The sequence below is a fragment of the Cyprinodon tularosa genome, unplaced genomic scaffold, assembly GCF_016077235.1.
Source record: "Cyprinodon tularosa strain WSP-4 unplaced genomic scaffold, ASM1607723v1 ctg195, whole genome shotgun sequence".
NCBI lineage: Eukaryota > Metazoa > Chordata > Actinopteri > Cyprinodontiformes > Cyprinodontidae > Cyprinodon > Cyprinodon tularosa.
In genome coordinates, this window is record NW_024038707.1 from 282,412 (window position 1) to 306,620 (window position 24,209).

Here is a 24,209-nt window from a genome sequence, read left to right on the forward strand (position 1 = left end):
GATCGGTGTGATCTGCTATGGAATTCCAATTATTTTAAGAATAGAAAACAATGTTTCTTAACCCTTTATAGGGCACTAAGTGAAATGTTAATCAAAATTAACAATTCAAGCCAATAGTGTTATTGGAATCCAGGAGAGGACCTTATCTTTGTAACGTTAAAAAAATATGATGGCAAAAATGTATGTCAGTGTAATACCAAGAAATGCCAACTTGCCCGAATATATTAAGAAAAATAATAAAAGTGCTTCAGTAACAAAATAAAAATAATTTTCATTGCGATCACTGAGTCCAGGAGCGGACATTTTTCCCCAAATATGGTAACACCTCACTCCTGACATCTTCTAGCGCCATTATCCCCGCTTCACAAGTTATTTCGCCTTTTCGATTCCTGATCCTCAACGGACGGGTTCGTCGTTGGATTACCAACTTGAAGAGGAAGGATTTGCCTTTAAACTTCTGGCCAGAGAAAAAACACGTCAGTCACTAATCCTCTACTCCCTGCTTCACATAGCGCACTGGTCGTCACCATCATGGAATATAGCGCGTTGTGACAAACACCAGACAGAGCCTTGGGACTTGATCAACAGCCGATACCGCACCGTGACGTCACAAACCAGTAAGTATGTAATAATTTCATACTTACAGTGTGTATTCTGAATGTGAACGGACTTTTCCTTTAACTAGGCTTATTAACTTTTTAACTTGACTTTTTAACGTTTTAAACTTTTTCTTGACTTAACTTTTTTTAACTTAATTTCCAGTAGGTAATTTAACTTTTAACCCTTTAAAGCCCGATCCAAGAATAAAACAAAACAGAAAATTACTTTTTTTTGGTTTGAAGTCCTTATTTGGCCTTTTAACAAAATATGTAAAAAGAAAAAACAGAAATACATTTTTGATATTAATAATTTATTACTATGCGATAAGTCAAGATTATTTTTTGTGTCGTCTTCTACTGGCTGTATCTGATTGTGTACAATAGGATTTTGAGCAAAGTTTTTACCATTAAATTATGCAAAAAGTGTCAGACGCAAAACATTTCAGAAACCGTATGTATCAAATATGAAACATTTGGCATTACAGGGTTAAGGGTTCATCTAATTGGTCAAATGCCAAAACAAGATGTCAGCCATGTAGCAGTATCTTTCCTAAATGGCTGGATATAGATCTTGTGCTTCTAGACTCACTGAGGGGGGGGCTCCATTTGTAAGGGGTAAGCAAGTGATCAAAAATGGTAACTTGCCCTATAACGGGTTTTAATGACACTTCCTCCCCCCACTTGGAGGTTAAACGTAGAGTTTCACAAGCATACATCCTTGGACCACTATTATTTTTGATTTATGTTAATAATTTGAAGTCTCAAATATGTTGCCAACAATTCTGACAAAGTTTGGAGATGATACAGGCATTTTCTATTTACACTCAAAAGTATAAAAGCAACATTTTTGGTTTTCCTGATGCACACTTGGGGGGGACCCCAATGCGGCACCAGGCCAGCTCAGAGACATTGTCCCTCCAGCATGTCCTGCGTCTTCAACTAGGTCTCCTCCCAATGGGACATGCCTGGAACACCTGCCAAGGGAGGTGACCAGGAGGCCTGATGCCCGAGCCACCTAAGCTGGTTGTTTCAACGTGGAGGAGCAACGTCTCTACTTAGAGCTCCTCCCGGGTAACCGAGTTCCTCAGGAAACTCATTTCAGCCGTTTGTATTCACGATCTTGTCCTTTCGGTCATTACCCACATCTCACGACCATAGGTGAGGGTGGGAACATAGATCGATCGGTAAATTGAGAGCTTTGCCCCCCAACTTAGCTCTGTCTTCGCTACAAAATTCAGATACAGCGAATGCATCACTGCCGACGCTGCACCTATATGTCCATCAATCTCACGCTCCATCCATCCCTCACTCGTGAACAAGACCCCGAGATACTTGAACTCCTTCACTTGAGACAAGGACTCGCCGCCGACCTGAAGAGGGGAGTCATCCTTTCTCTGGTGGAGAACCATGGCCTCAGATGTGGAGGTGCAGATCCTCCTCCCGGCCACTTCCTACTTAGCTGCAGACCACCCCAGTGCACGCCAAAGGTCCTGATTTGATGAGGCCAACAGGACAACATCATCTGCAAACAGCAGGGATGATATCCTGAGGTTCCCAAACCGGACACCCTCCGGTCTCTGGCTGCGCCTAGAAACCCTGTCCAGATTTCCAGGTACTCTTAGTGTAGCTTAAGTAAATTTTCTTCATTTTGCCGGGTTTGTCTACAAAGCAATGAATCATTAGTTTTTACCATATTCAATTATTTTTTTAAAGAAGGATCAATGAGAGAACCATAGCATGCACAGGGAGAGCATGCAAACTCTGGGAAACTGGGAATCAAACCTGGAGCCTTCTTGCTGCAAGGCAGCAGTGCTACCCACTGCCCCACTGAGCAGCCCCATATTTATAAACACCCATGCTGTCTAAATTAAAGGCTTAATGAATGATAAGTCAGCTTCCTATCGGCTGTCCTGTGCCCCGGTCCTTCTGCTGTTACCTCCCCAAAGTGGATTGTTGTTGTTTTTAAGTGAAGTAATGCTTATGAACCCAGAGTGACTTTGTTTCAGTCTCAGCCCGTCATTTTTAGCAGAGCCCTATTTAACGTCTGCAGAGCTGCACTTGGAGGCCTTTTAGCCATTTAACTGCCATGCATCCTCTTTGTTTGTGCAGGCAGATGCCTTTTTTTTTTTTACCAATTTTAAACTTTGGTCAGGCTGTATGTAGGGGAGAGCGGCTGTTTATGTGATTGTTTGGTTTTTGTAGGTTTATATATTGTTTCCCATTAGAAAAAGGTAAGCTCACCTTGTTGGCCTGAGTTCTGATGGAAACCTATATCAGTCTGTACAGCAAAAAAGTTCATATACTGTATAAATAAAAAACAAATGTCGTCTGGACTCCTTATTCTCTACCTAAACTCATGTTGGTCACTTGTATCTCTGAGACGAATAAGGGTGATGTAATGCATGATTATCTAACACTAATTTTTGTCCTCTTGCCACTCCTGTTTATCTATCCCGTTAGGTCCACTGTTCCGACCGTATACTTTGAAAATGGCTGAGAGCCACAAGAAGAGAACAGTTTTTCCCACCATGGTGGAAGAACAGGTAGGATGATGATCTGGAGTTATTAGAAAAGTGACCAGGGTGTTTCTTACCTACATTTCCAGAGAAATCATCCAATATATATTGTTGTGAAAAAAGCATTTATTTACTTTTGTTGTCAGTTTATGGATAATATCTACTAAACAGTGAACATGTCAAATTAGTTTGGACATTCATTAGGGAACTCACCTTCCCTTTGTGATCAATAAAGTATTTTTGATTTGAATGGAATAGAAATCCACCTGACAGTATCACTGCTGCCACCTTCTGGTTTAAAGAGGAACAGCTTAAGCAGGAGGAGATGGAGAGAGAGGTACATACACAATATACATACACAATATATATATATATACACACATATACATATATACACATATACACATATATACACATATACACATATATACACATGTATATATATATATATACATACACACATATATATACACATATACATATATATACACACACATACACATACATACATATACACACACACATACATATACACACACACACATATACATACATACACACACATAGATCATACATACATACACTCACCAGCCACTTTATTAGGTACACCTGTCCAACTGCTCGTTAACACTTAATTTCTAAGCAGCCAATCACATGGCGGCAACTCAGTGCATTTAGGCATGTAGACATGGTCAAGACAATCTCCTGCAGTTCAAACCGAGCATCAGTATGGGGAAGAAAGGTGATTTGAGTGACTTTGAACGTGGCATGATTGTTGGTGACAGAAGGGCTGGTCTGAGTATTTCAGAAACTGCTGATCAACTGGGATTTTCACGCACAACCATCTCTAGGGTTTACAGAGAATGGTCCGAAAAAGAAAAAACATCCAGTGAGCGGCAGTTCTGTGGGCGGAAATGCCTTGTTGATGCCAGAGGTCAGAGGAGAATGGCCAGACTGGTTCGAGCTGATAGAAGGGCAACAGTGACTCAAATAACCACCCGTTACAACCAAGGTGGGCAGAAGAGCATCTCTGAACGCACAGTACGTCGAACTTTGAGGCAGATGGGCTACAGCAGCAGAAGACCACACCGGGTGCCACTCCTTTCAGCTAAGAACAGGAAACTGAGGCTACAATTTGCACAAGCTCATGGAAATTGGACAATAGAAGATTGGAAAAAACGTTGCCTGGTCTGATGAGTCTCGATTTCTGCTGCGACATTCGGATGGTAGGGTCAGAATTTGGCGTCTACAACATGAAAGCATGGATCCATCCTGCCTTGTATCAACGGTTCAGGCTGGTGGTGGTGGTGTCATGGTGTGGGGAATATTTTCTTGGCACTCTTTGGGCCCCTTGGTACCAATTGAGCATCGTTGCAACGCCACAGCCTACCTGAGTATTGTTGCTGACCATGTCCATCCCTTTATGACCACAATGTACCCAACTTCTGATGGCTACTTTCAGCAGGATAATGCGCCATGTCATAAAGCTGGAATCATCTCAGACTGGTTTCTTGAACATGACAATGAGTTCACTGTACTCAAATGGCCTCCACAGTCACCAGATCTCAATCCAATAGAGCATCTTTGGGATGTGGTGGAACGGGAGATTCGCATCATGGATGTGCAGCCGACAAATCTGCAGCAACTGTGTGATGCCATCATGTCAATATGGACCAAACTCCCTGAGGAATGCTTCCAGCACCTTGTTGAATCTATGCCACCAAGAATTGAGGCAGTTCTGTAGGCAAAAGGGGGTCCAACCCGTTACTTGCATGGGGTACCTAATAAAGTGGCCGGTGAGTGTATATTCAGTGAAAGCATCCCTAACGTTATGATTTTTATTGGTTTTATTGTTTTAGTTAACCAGAACTAATTAATAAAATACATGCTTTCATGTTGTGATCACTAAACATTTGCTGTATGAGCACAAACTGAGCTAAACTATAAAAAAAAAGAAATCTTCAGTTTTAACATTTTCCCTTATAGAAATTAACATCTTTGCTAGAGTTTTAACTGATCTAAGGATAATGTTGGACTCAAACTGGTTCAGGCCCTGAAGTACATCATCATTCCTATCATGTGCACAACGTCGGCAGAGGTGCGGCCTTTGCACTTAGTTCTAAGTTAGGTTTGAGGGCAGAGAACAGTGTGTACCTTCGTATGAAATCCTTCTTCTGGGTTGCAGATAAGGATGTTCAAGTTTATCAAGAAGCAGCTTGTAGCAGGTTGTGTTGAGGGAACGGTCAGCAGTAAATACTGACCTATTCCACAACAATAACACTATTATTAAAACAACTCTTAGATAATCTTCCAGCCAAGAAATTTCTTTGGAAGGTTTAGTCCAGTAAAAGAGAGACAAACAAGAAAAAAAAAAAAAGGAAAAAAAAAGAATACAAATCTTTCAAACAGCTGGTAGCTTTTAATGTTTTAGAGGAAAGTCCAATTTATATATGCAACTGTTTAGGTTTTGTTCTTTGCCTCAAGAAACACTAAAAGAAGCAAAAAGCAGCTTTACCTAATTCACCTCCTTTTTGATTGCAATAGCATTACATGTAGAGTAAACCGAATAACATCTTGAGCGTCCAGAGCTGCTGATCAGATGGTTGGAAAATCAGAAATCCCACATATTTTTATTCTGAGTATGCATCATACTAAACTCCATCAGCTCAAACTGAAAAAGTAAAAAAGACAAAGTAATTCTGGCTGCAAGACAGGGAGCTAAATGTTCAGCAGATAGAAGTGCAGTGATGCTGCGTTCAGATGGCACGCTACAGAAGCAGATAGTTTACATGCAAAGTCAATCAAGGCACAGCAAAAGGTACTGCAGCGCGTTTTGAGCAGCATGAGGAGCTGAAAGAGCGCCCCACGAGCTACTGAGCATCTGAGGCGCGTGATGCGCTGCGAAATTAAACTTTTGCTGTTCGACGCCCTACATAGACCAGTCAGAAGAGCCAATCTGGGAGCTGGCAGGGAGTCAGACACAGCACTGCTGATGCAGAGCGCTATGATCACTCCTCTGAAACAGTTTATTAACGCCTAAATTAACTTGAAATATGTTCACTGTTATTATCCTGGTGCCTGCAGTTCGGATTACGTACATGAAAAACGCCTTCAGGCCACCGCAAACAGTAGCAGAAACCCACGAAGAGGCGACCGGGCCATAGACTATTGTTGAACGGGATTCCCAGTGACAGCGCACTGCCGGTGTACAGGGGTCTAAGCGGCAAAAAAATATTTGAAAGCAGGATCGTATTCTTTATGAATAAATGCGCAGATGCAGTTTTCAGCTGGACTTTCTCACTTAAAATTATATTAAAACTACTTTTTACCCACTGATCACAAATATAACTGCCAGTGTTACAGACAAAGAAAGGATAGGGTAGCTCCGCCCAACGCGCATCAGACCCACTTTCCGACCGCGCAGCTAAAGCAGCTAAGATGCTTTAGCCGTGTGTCAGAACTAAACTTGACCAAGCATCAAAAATTAAGCAGGAGACGCGTTTTTGCTGCTCCTGCTGCGTGCGGTCTGAACGTAGCATGTGAGTTCAGTAGAGTTGCTCTGTGGGTCGTAAAAAAATTCTCAACAAATGGCCAAATTCGTTATAAAATCTTAGTAAAGAGTATCTGCATTCTTTAAGATATGCGCAAGGACGCTAATGTTTTGGGTTTGTTTTACATTTCGTAGTTTTGCTAACCATGTTAAGTGCTAATTCAAGATGCTAAGCTAGCTTAAAAAGCTAACTCTGTGATATTTTTGTTTTATAAAATGGAAAAATACATTGGAATGGTGGCCTAGTAGTTAGGGAATAGGGCTTTGAATCCTGAGGTTGCGTGTTCGAAACCCCACTCCCACAGATTGCCACTCTGGCTCCTTGAGCAAGACCCTTATCCCCACACTGACCCCCGGGCGCCCCACGATGGCAGCCCACTGCTCTACAAAGAGAAGAATTAATTTCGTTACTGTACTTGTGACGGTGGAATGACAATAAAGTTGAATTCTTTTCTTTACAATGCAGAGTAAGTTAAATTGTGCTTTAGCAGGTAAAGGTTTAACAAAAACTGGATGTTGGATATTTAAATTTGGGGGCAATCTTTTGTCTAAAAATTAATTATGATTTATTATTGAAGAAAGGATCCTAAACTTTAAAAATGGACCATAGTTGTTTCTACACGATACAGTTGTTTCTACATCCATCCAGCCATTGCTCCTTCATTGGACAGGATTTGAAGGTGCACCAAAGTACTGGAGGGGTCTGGTGTGGTGACCACCTGATATTACCTCTCCTTTTTAAAGATAATTTGAGTTCAAAGCTAAGTGCCAAGCTAATAGGAGGAAAAGGAACTCCTCCATTTCACAGCCCATTGTTCTCAACCAGATAGAAAAAAAAGGTGGTCAGCTGCTCTGGGCTGTAGTAAAGGGAGCTGAGCCAAAAGGTAAAAGTTCTCGATTTACCTGTCAGTCTACATTCCTACCCTCACCCATGGTCATGAAATGTGGGTCATGACCTAGTCACAAAAGGTTGAAATGAGTTTCCTCACTGGCCAGGTATTCCACTGAGTCTGGTTCTGCTGGAGGTTTCTTCCTGTTAAGAGGGAGTTTTTCCTCTCCACTGTTGCTACAAGCATGCTTAGCGTGAGGGATTGTATTCGACTCAATGAGTCGATACCATCAACTGGTTTCTATAAATTTCGGGGGTGATATATCCCCAGTGCCATCGGTACCAATGATTCCAGACAAGTCTCATCAGAAGGCCCTGGGTTGGGCTTCACCCAGAGGAACTGGGAGAAGGGAAGTCTTCTCTGCTGACACAGCTGCCCCCTGTGACCTGGATGAAACGGAAGACGAATACCAACCACTCTCTACAAGGCCTTACTGGGTCTCAGGGGGGAGGGGTTCCTACCACCTCCTCCTCTTGACACGACGACACTGAAAGCCGGACATCCCTCCAGTTGCAGGGCAAACTCCTTCATCTGTTGCCCCAGCAACGGTCCACCATTACATTTAATACCTCAGGATAGAACAGCGGCTGTTTACTTTAAGCCTTTTCAGGCACCTCAAAATGCCTTTTGGTGATTTTGGTGCGGCCAGTTAACAGGTTACAACGTTATATTAGAGAAGCCTGTAACAGCAACACCATCTCTTTAGTCGGGTCAATGAGAAATACAACAGGCCATCCGATAAGACAGTTTGACAGAAGCTAATCTATTAGCCTAATTATGGCAAAGAGAGTGTTATCAGTCAAAGACTTAATTCTTAAACATCCACTACACATGAAGCTCTTAGAGAGACGATCAGGGAAAGAAATTGAGTAAAAAAAATAAACTCTATAAAAACAGTCTTCAAAAATCCTTCAGAACCTTTAGTCTGAGTCCATGTTTGATAGATCAACATACAGTAAAGAAAAAAGGGTTGTTTAAAACAGATTTGCAGTAAAAAAAAAAATGATATTCACAATGGAAACTGGCCAGGTCTGGAATTAGATTAGGGAATCAAGAAAACAGAGTAAAGTTAAAGGGTTTATGTTCCTAGGTGTTCATTTACCATGTGTGGCAGATCCTGGATGAAATATCTGATGTGTTTTAAAGCCTCTTCATAAACAGTTTCATTGGCACCCCATCAAAATTCCTCCGCCAGCTTAAACACAACAGAGCCAAAGGCCTTCGTCTCCTTGCCTGGCCAAAGCGGAAGAATCTGTAGTTCACAAACAACTCTATAGTTAGACCTAAAGCAGAGGACCTGCATGCCTGCAGGCGTCAGAGAAAAACTCTGCCTGCAAGTAAAACTAAACTCCAACTAAACAGATGAAACAAAAGCACAAAAAAAGATGGCAAAGCAGGAACGTCAGTTTGTTAAAAACATGGAGAAAGAGACTCTAACCTTCATTGCTTCTATTCTGATTCTATATAATCTGACTGAGACGAAAAAACTCTTGATTGAATAAATTAAGACAAATTTTTATAGTTCATTCATAATCAAAAAGCTGCAGCTGATCAATTCCAATTCCAATATTAAAAGCGCGTTCACGAGTCTGCGGAAACCGCGGCAGACCAAACCAGATGAAAGTGCGCATTCAGCTCGGCAAAGAACTCATGCTCTTCCTCAACACTGAAGTCCTCAGACATTTTTCTTTCGTTGTTTCTTTCTTTGCACAGGTAAACAGGCAACGCTGAATGCGCACTTTCATCTGGTTTGGTCTGCCGGCTTCCGTAGCGTCGTGAACGCGCTTTCAGGAAATCCTATACACTACTGTTTATGCTCTAAAAACATTCTAAATGACTTCGTTTCGAGTAAATTATGGACGCTACCCACTTAGGACACTTGGAATACATTGGAGGAGCAGTATGGAGGAATATTGACACGTTTTTTGTGGACTTTTATGGACCTTTCTGCCTCGGGCGCCATAGACCTCCATTATTTGAATGTCAGCAGACAGCAAGAAGCCTCCCAGATCTCCAGATGCATTTGAGATATCAAAAAAGTACTCCAGAGTGTTGTTCAGCATGGGGGTGAGTAGAAAATGAAGGCTAATCATGTTTTGGGTGTACTATTCCTTTAAGGTGGTATAACTGATAGAATAAGTGGTGGAACTGTATAAGAAAAGTGTAAATTTAATCTTTTTTCAAATCTATGAACAATCTTTTTTTTTTCTCCCTTGTGATGCTCTTTTCTTTATTTTTTTAAACTAAATTTTTGTTTGTTTGCTTTGTTTGAAATTAAGTTTCCAGAACTTCCCCACTGTGATACAATAAAGCGATTTTCTATTCTATTCTTTTCAATCTACCACTAGAAAAAAAAAAACTAAAAGATATTTTAGGCTGATATTAGCTGTTTTTCTTCTTGTATCGGTTTCCTCCATTTTCCGTTGTGATATCGGCCTAAAGATTCGGATAATGAAAATACAGTGAGGATCAATTATACTAAATACAAATACAAAATATACAAAATAAACAGCATTAGCCTTAAAAAAAGATCTCTCCCTAACAGGGGTGGTTTTAGGAAATTTGGGGCCCTAGGCAAAGACATGCAGGGGGCCCTCTGAATTGAGAACAAATAAAACAGACCCATTCTACAGATAGAGAAATGTTAATAGAATAGACATCCATTATCTGTTCTAGGTTTTGTCCCTCTCTTCTTGTCCCTTTTCTTCTTGTTTTCCTCTCTATGTTTTGTACTCAGCTGACTTTTCATGCTGTCTCTAAAGAAATGAAAGATTTTTTCCAAGCACTAAGCTCACTTAGCTGGTTGCTCCTTCCTGTGTTTCCAAAAAGGCCAAAGTAAATAACCCAGTCCTTCTTTTCACTGTAGACAAGCCATGATCTGCTTATCTGTTCTCCATTTTTCATTTGGATGAAATAATAGCTGCATGAATTATGACAGCAGACAAGATAGAGGAGAGCAGGAGGCGGAGTTACCAATCTACTGGCTCTGGAGAGCAGAGTTCGCTGCTTTTAGATGTTGTTCCTAAAGTCTTCAGTAGCAGAAAAAAGTCGCTAGATTTGACGCTAGGTGCTGTTTTAAAATCAAAGTGCTAGAGGGGTCTGAAAAGTCGCTAAATATAGCGACTAAAGCGCTAAGTTGGCAACACTGCTCTTTGCATCGTGTTTTTAAATGGTTAATATTATAAGTGTTCTGATGGCATTTTAGCGAAAGAATTTTTATCAAAAACATAATGTGCATAAATAAGGGAAGTTGTATTAACCATACATGTAAACAGAGTTTTATGGGCCCCCCAGGAACTTGGGGCCCTAGACAACTGCTAATATTGGTTAATGGTAAATCCACCCCTGCTCCCTAATATTAGGAATAAGCTGTGATCAACTGGCAGCCTGTTCAGGATAAACTGGAAGGAAACGTCTGTGCAGAATATAGAGAAGGTTGCTGAGTTTAAGCAAGGTCACATTTTTGTCAAGATCACCTGAAATAAATCTGATCTGGTCATCATTTGTCCTCCGGTGAAGAGCGAGTCGCCCTGAAAGCATGCGGTGATAAAAACAGAGCACAATCCTATCTGATCACCTGCTGCACAATCAAACAGGCCCGGCTTCATTCCCGCATTGAGCCTGATGCTGTGCACACGTGCCCAAACACACACACACACACACACACACACACACACACACACACACACACACACACACACACACACACACACACACACACACACACACACACACACACACACACACACACACACACACACACACACACACACACACACACACACACAAGGAGAAGGGGCCAAGCAGCAGTTTCACTCCTGTTTTGTCAACAACCAGAGTTTTCTTGGGGCTATTTTTTGCCTGTGATGATTGTTTTGAGTGGTGAGGAAGGCCTCAAGCTAAACTCTTTGTGCAGAAAATTTTCCGCCCAAAAAAGGCCTTAAAAACACAGATAAATGTTATTTATAATGTTTGCTGAATGCAAAGTGTTGCTTGGGTCAAAGCCATCTTATGTGGAAGGTTTAACAATCAATGAGGAGAACATTGAGGGAGGATTCAACATAAAGTTTTCAGACTCCTGAAGTTTTCTACACCTGGCCTGAATCCTCAACATATTTCCCTGCAGAAGCTTTTTTAGCCCAATTTTTGGGGGTGTTAAAGTTACCCTAAATAAAATAAAAGCACCTCTAAAATGTATACGCCTTTTAAACAAAGAAAAGAAACAAATACTATAAAACTATACAGTACTAGGTTGAAAAGGTAATATTTTAACCACCCCCGCCGTCAACATGGTTTGATCCATTTGATCACTTAGTTTATATTAAATATAGTACTTTTATTTTATATATATATATATATATACACACACATACACACACACACATTTTCTTATGCCTATACCCATGTGATCCTTTTATATTGCCTGTTGCTCTGCTGCTGTTAAAGCAACATTTCCCCATTGTGGGACAATAAAAGGGATTTTCTATTCTATTCTATCCATCATCAGAATCAGAAATACTTTAATAATCCCAGAGGGAAATTGCTTAATCATCCTACCTTCCCCGAGTCGGGTGGGGAGTCAGTCTGAGGCTGCCTAACGAGTGGTTGACGCGGGATTGTCCGGCTTTAACCAGAATATGTTACAAAGTGCTTATCTATTCCCAACACCAACACCGTAGTATAATTACCAGGCCTCGTGTTTGCTGCTCTTAACTGAGATTACTCTTTATAGGACCACTGTTCTGTTTGAACAGGAATGAGAGATGCTAGCTGCTGTCATATGCATTTTTATAGAAGCCAAGGTGCTAATAATGAGAAGCTAACTAGATGCCAATGTTCAGACAGCCTCATCATGGAAATCAGATTGTTTCTTGTAAAATAAATAAATAAATAAAAAAAAAGTCAAGTTTGCAGTGAGAATAGCCGATATCAATGTATATATTTCTTAATAAATCTGAAACACATTGTGTGGTTATGTGCCTTGAGCAGCAGAGGCATGACTTCATTAATTTGTATTTTATTATTTTATAGGTTTACTCTAACCTTAACGATGGGAATAAAAATCAGCTGCAAGTAAAATACGTTGACAAAAGTAATAATAAATAAAATTTATATTTTATAACATTAATATTTACAGAGCCCCAGAACTGAGATGGGAGAAAAAGAGAGATACAGCGTACACATGGAAAACTAATTTGTTCCCACAACATATTGATTTGTTGCTATCTCTGTCCATCCTTTGAGAAGGTTTGCTGTGTGTTGGAAGATTATGTTTTAGTATTTTGTGCACATGTGCACTAAATATTGAGAGGGATTGCATTCGAGTCAATGAGTCGATGCAATCAGCTGGTTTTCCTTAGACAGAAAACTTTGAATCAATCTGACTGGATTATCTGGTGAACTGGAAAGTGCCTTCAGATGACATGATGTGAATTGGCGCTATAGAAATAAACTGAATTGAATACGTTATATTTATTTTGTGGCCACAAATTAGGATTTCTTGGGAACAAAATAGTATCACTGCAAAAAAATAAAAATCTTGATAAGTCATTTTTTCTTAAAATAAGTGCATTTGTTCTTGAATTCTTGAATTCTTGAAAAAAGATACATCTTGCCAATGGATCAAGACAATTTAGATTTAAAATAAGAAAACACAATTGCATTGTCTTATTTCAAGTAAATATTATCTAATTATCTTATTTTAAGAGTAAAAATACTGATTCCATTGGCAAACTACCTCATTAACCTACTCAAATTACAGGTAAATACACTTAATTTAAGATATTTTTACTTATTTCTAGATTGTTTTTCCAGTCAGAATCAGAAATACTTGAATAATACTTGAATAATAATACAGTATATATATATATATATATATATATATATACTGTATGTAAAAACTAAATCCAAGTAAAGTGATAAAGTGACAGACAGTAAAGTGATTTAAGGGAAAACATTTATATTTTGTGGTAACAAATTAATAATTTGTGGTAATGAATTGATATATTGTGCGCAAGCTGTATCTCTTTTTTTCTCCCATGTCATTTCTGGGGCTCTGTAAATGTTCCAAAAAACAAACAAGTAAATAAGCATAATAGGAAACCTAGAATAAAATGTTGCAGTCAGGTGTTTTCTGAAATGTTCAGATTTCTGCTCCTGTTGATGGTTGTTGGTGAAATGTTCATAAGAAGGTGCTTTAATGTTTCTGGGACGGTTTTGTTTTTATTTTATTTTTATTATTTTTGCCCAATTCAAAATAAATAGCTTAAAATTTTTTACTAAATCATCTTTTTTTCCTCAGTTTTTCAGTTTTTGAATTACTGTTGGGAATTTAGCCTTTTCATAATGCGAGTCTGTCTGAACCTCCAAGCACATCTGTATACATTCATCTTGTTAAATATAATCCTGTTTATGATTGCTAGTCGGGACGCAAGGAGAGGAGCGGGGTGTGTGCAGAGTGCAAGTTCAGGAAAAACCAGGTGAGAAAACAAACAGAACAGTAGCAGACCAAACAACATTAGACTGACAAAGAAAAACACTTCAGTAGATCATGAAGTTATGTGATCGCCCCATAAATGCTTCCAGAAACACCGATACACTCAACATATCAGTGGAATTCCTTCTGAACAAGACGTCTTTAGTGCATTTTACTAGTCATCTACATGCTTTACTACTTGCCTAATTTCACTATGAGGAGGAGAGCAGGAACGAGATGTTAGGATAATTATCATTGAAGATGTGCGAGTCAATCACACCCTGGTATGGGCTGCCTGTTGCGCGTCAGAACCGACATTTTAATCTAATTAGGACAGTTCCTCTGTCTGGATATACAGTTTTAATCTTCGTTTTGTACGTGGCAAAGATTTGAAATGGAATGAGAGCGGTGTCCAGATTGATAAGGCTGGAGCCATGGATGTCTAATCATCTGCTAACATGTATGATGTAAAATATGGTGATATGGCAGACTGGAGATGTATAAAATGCCTTTTTAACTGTTAGTCGGGGCCACTTCCTGAGAGGTGAGCAGCTGCCATTCTGTAACACTAAGCAATTTCTCTGATCTGAGATCACAATTTCTATCAGAATCTGTTGTCATGCCTCCTGGTTATTTAATACATAAAAGTTACGAATTGTTATTTAAAGAGTTTGTCCCGAGTGATGTCTTTTCAGGGAAAAGAACCAGAGATAGAACATCATGGTGTAAACTAGGTATGAAAGATATAATCGGCCCCCCATCAGTATCGGCCTTAAAACTGAATATCGGACATCGGCCACCCCACTGATATTTAACCCGATATTTGATCAGCTTCTGAGTTTCTAAAGTCTAAAAAAAAAAAAAATACTACTTCTTCTTCCTCAAAAACTTTTTTTACAGACTTAAAAACTTCTAAAGACGAGGGAAAAAATATTGATACATTAAAATATCCCAATATCTTCATATGCTGATATATTGCCATTTAAAAACACCATATCAATCTCTTTTACTAATGAAATATTGCTATATGTCATCGTTATGCTACGAAATCCCCCGAAAATTCACGAAATTTTGCCATATTTTTATATGTTGATATATTGACGCGGTATCGATCTATTTTACTGACAAAATCTCACAAGAATTTGCGAAATATCACGAGAGTTTGTAACAGAACGATGAAATTTCAAGAGATTTTCAAAGTAAAATAGATCGATACCGCGTTTTTAAAAATCTATTTGATATCAGCATATTAAAATATATTTGAGTATATTATTTTTCAAAGTGTCAGAAATGGATAACAAAACTGCTATTTTCAATGACTACTTATTTTTGTCCAGCTTTAACATCGGTATCAATATCGGTTATCGGCTACATGAGTTTTAAAATATCGACATATCGGATATCGGCCAAAATCCCAATATCGTGCATCCCTAGTGTAAACACAGAGCATCTTTAAAAAGAAGAAACCAAAGGATCTCAAAATCTGCCTTTTGATTCAGACTGTTGGTCCTAATCAGGTAAAACTTTTATAGTTCCCACTCAGTTTGGAGCCTTTCATGAAAACTGGTTTAAAATATTTAAATGGTTGGAATATTCTTCTTTAAAAAAAAAAAAATGCTCGAGTCAGTAATTGGTAAGCAGAGGCATCAAGTAACGAAGTACAAATACTTTGTTACTGTACTTAAGTACACTTATTAGGTATCTATACTTTACTCCATTACTTATTTTTCTTCCTACTTCTGACTTCTACTCATTACATTTTCACACAAGTATCTGTACTTTCTATTCCTTACATTTTTAAAACAAACGTTACTCGTTACTCTTGGCTTCGGTTTAATGTTTCTAAATATTTATTTCCCGTCATGTGCTCCATCCAATGCAGATCATTGGCTCCACCCACATCTAGTGAAAACTAGTGTGATTGGATGAGTCATTTAACGCAAACACTCATTGGTTAGCTGAAGGAAATCATCAGAAGCAAGCAGGTGTTCTTCAAACTGCTAACGTGAATTGTCTATGCCATGCTACAATGTGGGATTCAGGAAAAGATGCTGAAATGTCTGAAAGGTCGAACACAGGCGAGAGCGTATCGGGAGACGGAGACCAACAAGACCTCCCTCATCCTTGGCCCTATCTCAGAGAATTTTTCGAGAGTCGAAAAATTGTTTTTAAAATGCAGTATCTATACTTCTACTTTAGTAACACATGTCTGTACTTTTGACACCACTGTTGGTAGGACACTGAACAAGTATGTAGACAAAAATGTAGAAAACTGTGAAATTTCTTTGTTTTCCAGACAGCTCTCTGGTTTCTCCGCTCCCCTAAACCTCTGAGATTTTCTAAAACAGAACAGCACAGCAGAGAGACACCATTAGAAGGAGAGCCTCTGTCCAACCTGATGACTTTTCTCTGTCTGAACACTGGAAAAACGATCTAGAAATAAGTAAAATTTTCTTAAATTAAGTTAATTTTCCCTTAATTTGAGTAGGTAAATGAGATAGTTTGCCAATGGAATCAGTATTTTTACTCTTAAAATAAGATAATTAGATAAGAAATAAGACAATGCAGTTGTGTTTTCCTTTTTTAAGAGTAAATCGTCTTGTTCCATTGGCAAAATGTCACTTTTTCCTACTCAATCCAAGAACATTTTAAGATTATTTTATTGTATTTAGCTCCATCCATCCTCACATCATCTCTGACCAGCATCCTGCTCTCCCTGCATCTTGGTCTTGGTTGGTTTCGTCAGAGCAGGATGTTGTTTTAAACGTCTTCCTAACCTCTCTGCTGTGGATCTTTGGTCAACATGATGCTGTATGTTCTCTAATGTTCTTTAACAAACCTTAACACTGCAAAAGCTGAAATCTAGGTCAGTCAGTTTATCCCATTATTTGAGCAGGTGAGAATTTGTGAAAGGAATGAGACGATTCATGTTTAAAATAAACTCACCATTATCTTATTTCAAGTGTTTAATTAATCTAATATTTTATTTTTAAATGCAAAAAACCCTCATTGTGATGGTGGGTCATTTTATTTGCCTGCTCCAAGAAACTTTTCTGAAACTCAGCACAAACCTACAGTGTATGCCGGGCTAAAGTGATTTTTAGATCAGCTGGTGCAGCATCCTCCAATCAAACGTTCATCGTTCTTTATCAAAACATAAAATCCCAATAAAAACATTGATTTTAAAAGGAGTTTAAAACACTTTAAGCCATGTATCGTGTCGGGAAGGAAAAAAATCCTCTGAACTCTGATGGCCTCAGAGTTGACAGTTTTAAATGAAGTTGTTTATATAAGAACACTGCAAACACTGATCTAAATACAAATAAAATGTTTCTTAAAATATGCCTATTTGCTCTTAACTTGAATAACTTAAGATAAAAGAGTTTTTTTCTTGTTTTAAATTATCTTATTCTCTTGGTGATTTATTTACCCGCTGATTCACGGGAAAATTCACTCATTTCAAGAAGAAAACGATTCACTTATGTTCCAGTTTATGCAGCAAAGCTCAAAAGAATCATCAGAATGTTGAAAACATGGGAATGACCAACTCACCAACTCGACAGGGTCCCCAGGCTCCTAGAGTGTCTTATGCTGCGTGTCGGAGGGGCCGGGGGCTCCGCAGGGGGCCCATCCTGGGGCCTCTCCTGCGCAGAGGGTCTGCAAGAAAGCCTTGGCAGCTGCACATTGCCTGAGAAGACCCTCTTCACAGCATATCTGACGTCAGGGTCCTGGAGGAGCTCGACGCACGAGGCCTGCTCCGAGGAGTCCCAGTGTCTCTGGATGGGAGGACAGGCGTGTGAAAGGGGAGAAGTGGGAATTCACGGGGTCGAAGCTATAAGCACTGGCTTTGATCTGAAAAATAAGGCTGATCACATAATCCTAAACTGAAACCAGATGCTCGATAGAAAACGATTAGGAAGAGAAAAAAATATGTTTCTCATTCTGAACATTTTTCAGGAAACAACATTCAGCACATAATAAGTTCTAGATGATTTCTTTAGGACTATAGAAAAACACTGGAAAAACTCAAAACTTCAATAAGTCTTTTTTTCTTTTTAAAATAATTCACTGGAAAAAATCGAAATCTAGATAAGCAATTTTTTCTTAAAATAAGTGCATTTGTTCTTGAATTGAGGAGGTAAAAGAGACATTTTGTTGATGGAACAAGACAATTTACATTTAAAGTAAGAAAACACAATTGCATTGCCTTATTTCAAGTGCATATTATCTAATTATCTTATTTTAAGAGTAAAAACACTCATTCCATTGGCAATTTATCTCATTTAAATACACTTAATTTAATTTAAGATTTTTTTTTACTTATTCCTAGATCATTTTTCCAGTGAATGAATTCAGTTTTTTTTTTTTTAAGTTAACTTGACAAAGAAGACAAAAGTGTCTTCAGTCAGAGACGTCAGAGCTACTGTGAGACAGACCACTACAGGACATTAAAGTTTGATATGTGATTCATTTAATTTCCCTTTGGGACGAACAAAGTATCCCTGCACTGAAAAAATATCAGTCATTTTTTCTTAAAATAAGTGCATTTTGCCAATGGAACGAGACAATTTGCATTTAAAATAAGAAAAAAAACAATTGCATTGTCTTATTTCAGGTGCATTTTATCTAATAATCTTATTTTAAGAGTAAAAACACTCATTCCATTGGCAATTTATCCAATTTACCCACTCAAATTAAGGATAAATACACTTAATTTAAGAAATTTTTACTTATTCCTAGATCGTTTTTGCAGTGTTTACATTTAAACTAAGGAAAAAACACAATTGCATTGTCTTATTTCAAGTGCATATTATCAAATAATCTTATTTTAAGAGTAAAAACACTCATTCCATTGGCAATTTATCTCATTTACCCACTCAAATTAAGGATAAATACACTTAATTTAAGATTTTTTTTTACTTATTCCTAGATCATTTTTCCAGTGAATGAATTCAGTTTTTTTTTTTTAAAGTTAACTTGACAAAGAAGACAAAAGTGTCTTCAGTCAGAGACGTCAGAGCCACTGTGAGACAGACCACTACAGGACATTAAAGTTTGATGCGTGATTCATTTAATTTCCCTTTGGGACGAATAAAGTATCTCTGCACTGAAAAAAAATAAAAAAATTGAAATCTAGAGAAGTCATTTTTTTCTTAAAATAGGTGCATTTTTTCTTGAATTGAGGAGGAAAGTGAGACACTTTGCCAATGGAACGAAAAAATGTACATTTAAAATAAGAGAAAAACAATTGCATTGTTTTATTTTAAGTACAGATTATCAAATAATATTATTTTAAGTGTAAAAATACTCATTCCATTGGCAATTTATCTCATTTACCCACTCAAATTAAGGATAAATACACTTAATTTAAGAAATGTTGACTTATTCCTCGATGGTCTTTGCAGTGTGAGCAGAATCATACATTACAATAGTTGTAAAGGTGGACGGCAAACAGAGCCGCTTTTGTGGCCAGCCTCTCAGAAGCTCCAGACCAGCGTTATTTTTGGAAGCTTTATCTGATTGCAGGTCCTGAGACCCACACGCTCTGACCCCAGGCGCTGCACAGCGCCTCACACACAGCCACGGTTCGAGGACGTAGCTTTCAGGGGGCATCTTTTCTCCACGCAGATAATAACCTGTGCTTTTTGTGCTGCATCCCGTGACCCTATCTATTCATCTGCCTGGATGTTTCACCTTTCCATAAACAACTGTCAACACGGCCTGCTTTACTTTGCTGCTCTGACCGAGCTGAGGATGATGAGGAGCTGGGCTTCTTTTTTCCACCACGTGTCACAAATTAAAACAATGACTTTTAGTTATTAATCATTTATACCAAAATGGTCTAATTCTCCATTACTACTCCATCTTTTTTTAATAGAAGTATGGATTGTTTCTCACTGCACTGCAAATAATGCAAATCAAACAAGTCCTTTTTTTCAGTTTTTCTTAAAATAAGTGTATTTTTTCTTGAATTGAGGAGGAAAGTGTGACACTTTACCCCATGGAATGAGAAAATTAACGGTTAAAATAAGAAAAAACTATTACATTGTCTTATTTCAACTGCATATCATCTAATTATCTTATTTTAAGAGGGAAATACTCATCCCATTGGCAAACTATCTCATTTACCTACTCAAATTAAGGGTAAATACACTTAATTTAAGAACATTTTACTTATTTCTAGATCGTTTTTCCAGTGTGGAGAAAGCTGAAAAAAAGATATAATCCTAATTTAGTTAAGATTAATGGTTTCTTGAGGTATGAAGAAAAATACAAACAGAGAATTTTTCTTTGAGTCCTTAAATGTTTTCCTACCTCTGTGAAGTTGAAAAGTCTGGAGTTATTTCTTCTCATTCTTTCAGCCGCTCTGTCATGGGAACAGGACAGCTTGGAAGGAAATACCAAAGAGGAGGATACAGGAACCCCATTTAAGATCAGATATGAGAGCGTCTGTGGCACCAATCCGTCTTCTGGCTGTCACTCAACACGTCACGCTTTCCCCCGCCCCCTCAGCTGTCAGCTCGGCCACTGATAAACACCTAACGCTCAGGGGGCCTGTTTTGGGTCAGGGCTTCCACACCGTTGCTTCATCAGGCAGAACAACATGCAGACATGGACTATAGCTAATTATTCTGTCAGAAAAACAGTAAGTCTAGATGTCTCAGCTGTAGCCTGCATGAGAGGATTATTCTTCATACGTGTCTATCTGATGGTGAAATCTTGGTTTCATGCAACTGGCCCTTCTGGTTCTTTAAAGCAAGGCAACAGTTATAAATCCTGCTTTAGTTTGGTTTTCTTTTCTACCAAGTCTGAGCTTGGATCTCTACTGCCGTGTGTACGTGTTAAACATTTCTTAAACTGCTGTGAACTTTAATGACCCTGCCTCCTCCTGATGCATGCCCTCATGGAGTTACAGTGTAAAAAGCAAATACTAAACAGAGCAGAACGTCATTTCTAGCTCTCTATTCCATTCTTCTCATCTTTGGGGTCTACGCTCACGTAGAAGATAAATAAATGAGGTTGAAGACTACGGTGGACGTAGAACAAACTCATAAAAAGAATAGAGACTAAACTACTTACAAAGGAGCAGTAACATTTTAACCACCAACTGTCAGGTCAGGTGGAGGTTTGAAGAGGACCCAAATGCAAAGAATGAAGCTGAAGGTGGTTTCTAGCTGATTTAATTACAAAAAGGGCAAGAGAAGCCAAAAAAATCCACAAAAATACAAAAAACTCACAGGAAGGGGAAGAAATCATGACAAACCAGCAAACAGTGACTGGGCAGGAGGTGCAATAATGGGAGAGAGAAACAAAGACCAGGCTAATTAGCAGATTGGTAGCAGGTGTGGACAGAGGAGGCTAGAAGGGAGCTAGGGAATGACACAAGAGGTCAGCAGAGGGCAAATAAGAAATACAAAAGAATTCAAATACAGTCAAAAACAGGGATGGAACGATTTATGGAAACCGTCCGAACCGTTCGGTTCGACTGTCTCGGTTCGGTTCGCGTGTTTCGTTCGGTTCATGCGCTGCTCCTTTTTCTCATAGGCAAAGCGTTTACACTCCAGAGCAGAAGGTGGCGGTACTGCGACCAAAGCCAACCACCAGTAGTAAACAAGAAGAAGAAGAAGCGAAGCAGCATAGCCGGGTGTAGCAGAAAAAAATCAGTTGTTGTGGAGAATTGTGTGGGTATGGCGAGTGGGAAAGAACAGGAGTTGGAAGACGCGTCAGCAGCACTTTATAGGTCTGCTGTATGGGACCACTTTGCATTTAGAGTGACCTACGATGACGGCGGAAAGAAAGTTGTGGATTAAAGTGCAACAGTGTGCAAGCATTGTGCAACACGTTTTGTTTATGCTAACAGCAACACGACCAACATGTAATGCTAACCCCGAAATCCCACATACTCCGTCAGCGCTCCGCCCCGCTGCGCTCCAGACCGGCTGCACAAAGCAAAGCCTACAGCCTCCACTGTGGCTCCCGTCCGCTCCACGTTCCTTGGAGATGGTAGAGAGCATGCGCGAGATGATTAAACTCAAAGCAGAAAAACATGCGGAAATGATCCATGGTTTCCGCGAATCATTAAAAATAATTAGGCTACAAATCATTAATTTTTTTTAGATTTTTTTTCATTAATTTCATTAAAAAATTTCATTAATTTTTATAATTTTTATTAAATTTTTTTTTTTTCGGTGTAACAATAAACATATACCGAACCGAAAACCGTGACCATGAAACCGTGAACCAAACCGAACCGTGGATTTTGTGAACCGTTCCACCCCTAGTCAAAAATAACTAGAATAACACAAAATGGAAATAAAACCAATGAAAACTTAAAGATAAAATAGAACCAAAATCATAACACTAACAAATGGGTTTCCAAAGCAGAGGTCAGGACCCCCAGGGGGATAACAAGACATTAAATTGGGGGTCATAAGATGGTTTTCACCATAACTGTGAGGTGATCCCTGAGGTATGTGGAAAAATATATCTGATATATACATCAAATATGATGAATAAAACCATTTAGATAAGTAGGATCAGTTTAAGGTAGACCAGCACTTTGAGATTTTGTTGAAATGTAAAGTGCAATACAAATAAAATGTATTATTATTATTACTTGATCACAGATCATTTTCTTGAGGTATATGGAGGGCCAAAATATTTAATGAAAAACATCAATGTAAATGGCCCTTAGAAAAATAGTATGAATTATTCAAAAGTATCTTTAAATATATTTCCTAAGACCTTATTATTTATTTAGTTGTGTATTTTTATTTGATTGTATTTTGACTGTAATATTTAAATGAACGCAAATAAATGCAAGATCTATAATGTCATATTTACATATATTAAGGTATATTTATTTTACATTTTGGGACTCCATATACTTTATTGCTCTGTTCGAAAACCTAGGACGCATCCTTAGAAGACCGGATTCGAAGGCCGATTACGTCATAGCGCGGCGCCGAGGTCTGGTCGGATTCCAAGAGTCCTCGTTATGCGGCCTTAAAATGCGTCCTTCTTTTTGCCCGATTTGAAGGACGGGTCTGATGTATCCTCGGTATTCTTGGATATCCCAGGATTCATTGCGAGACCAAGCAAGCTGTGATCAGAGGAAAGGTTACTTGGCGCCGAACAGTGGTGAAAATTGGAAGTTCAGTTTAATATAATCCAGTCTGTGAATAGTTCCATCTGAAATGAATGAAAATAGTTGTTTTAATGGTTATAGAGTCAGATATGTGGCGGTAATGTTTGATTTATCTAAAGGTTTTTATCTGGTACTGTATAAATGGGTTTGGCTGGAATTTAAGGACAGATTCTAATATATCTGCAGGGTGGGAACTATAAATCTGATAGGATTTTTATCTTTTTATTGCTGTTTTGCACAATATGCTTAACTACGTATTTTTTGTTGTTGAATATTAGAGATTTTGCAGATATATCTTTTATAAATACATTGTTTAGATTTACTTATATATTTCTACTCCTTTTATAGAATAGAATAGAAAATCCCTTTATTGTCCCACAATGGGCAGATTTACAGCAGCAGAAAGATTATTGAAAATGGTCCGAAAAATGTGGACCTTAGAAAAATGTATAAGAATAACATGATAGGGAAGAGTTAAAATATAAACAATAAAATACTGTAAAGTGTTTTAACAATATTAAACTGGAGAATAAATAACCAATATGCAGCTATGGACATTTTTACAGTAATGGATATTTGAAAATAGCAGCAACATCAGAGATGTGCAGAATGACAGCAGCAGGTTATTTAACTGACTAAGGTTTCTATCATTACATTTGATTTTATTTGTTCCTGCTCCCGGTGGTTGGAACCTTTATTCCATTCGGGATTCTTGTGAGTGTAGTCTTTGTTCACTTCACAATAAAAAGAGAAATAAATAAACAGTTTTGAAAACTTCTGTATTCATTCTTTTCCTGCTTTGTGTGTCAACTTTCACGGTTGCTAAGCAACAGCGCATACTGCGGTAAAACCCGCCGAAAGGTAGACCTGGTCGAATTCACAGCCAAAACTCTTCCGGTCTCCTTATTTTCAAGGACTTCGAAGGATCCAGTCTAGGTAGACCGCGTCCTTGGAGGACCCGTCCTAGGTTTTCGAACAGAGCCTATGAATCACATCCCAATCATAATGAAAAACATCAGGCACCCCTCACA

The 24,209-nt window shown here is 38.5% G+C and overlaps 1 pseudogene; it reads right to left on the reverse strand.

Annotated features, from left to right (window-relative positions):
* Positions 1 to 20,384, reverse strand: part of LOC119782540 — a 106,966-nt pseudogene extending 86,582 nt beyond the window's left edge.
* Positions 20,385 to 24,209: the final 3,825 nt, after the last annotated feature.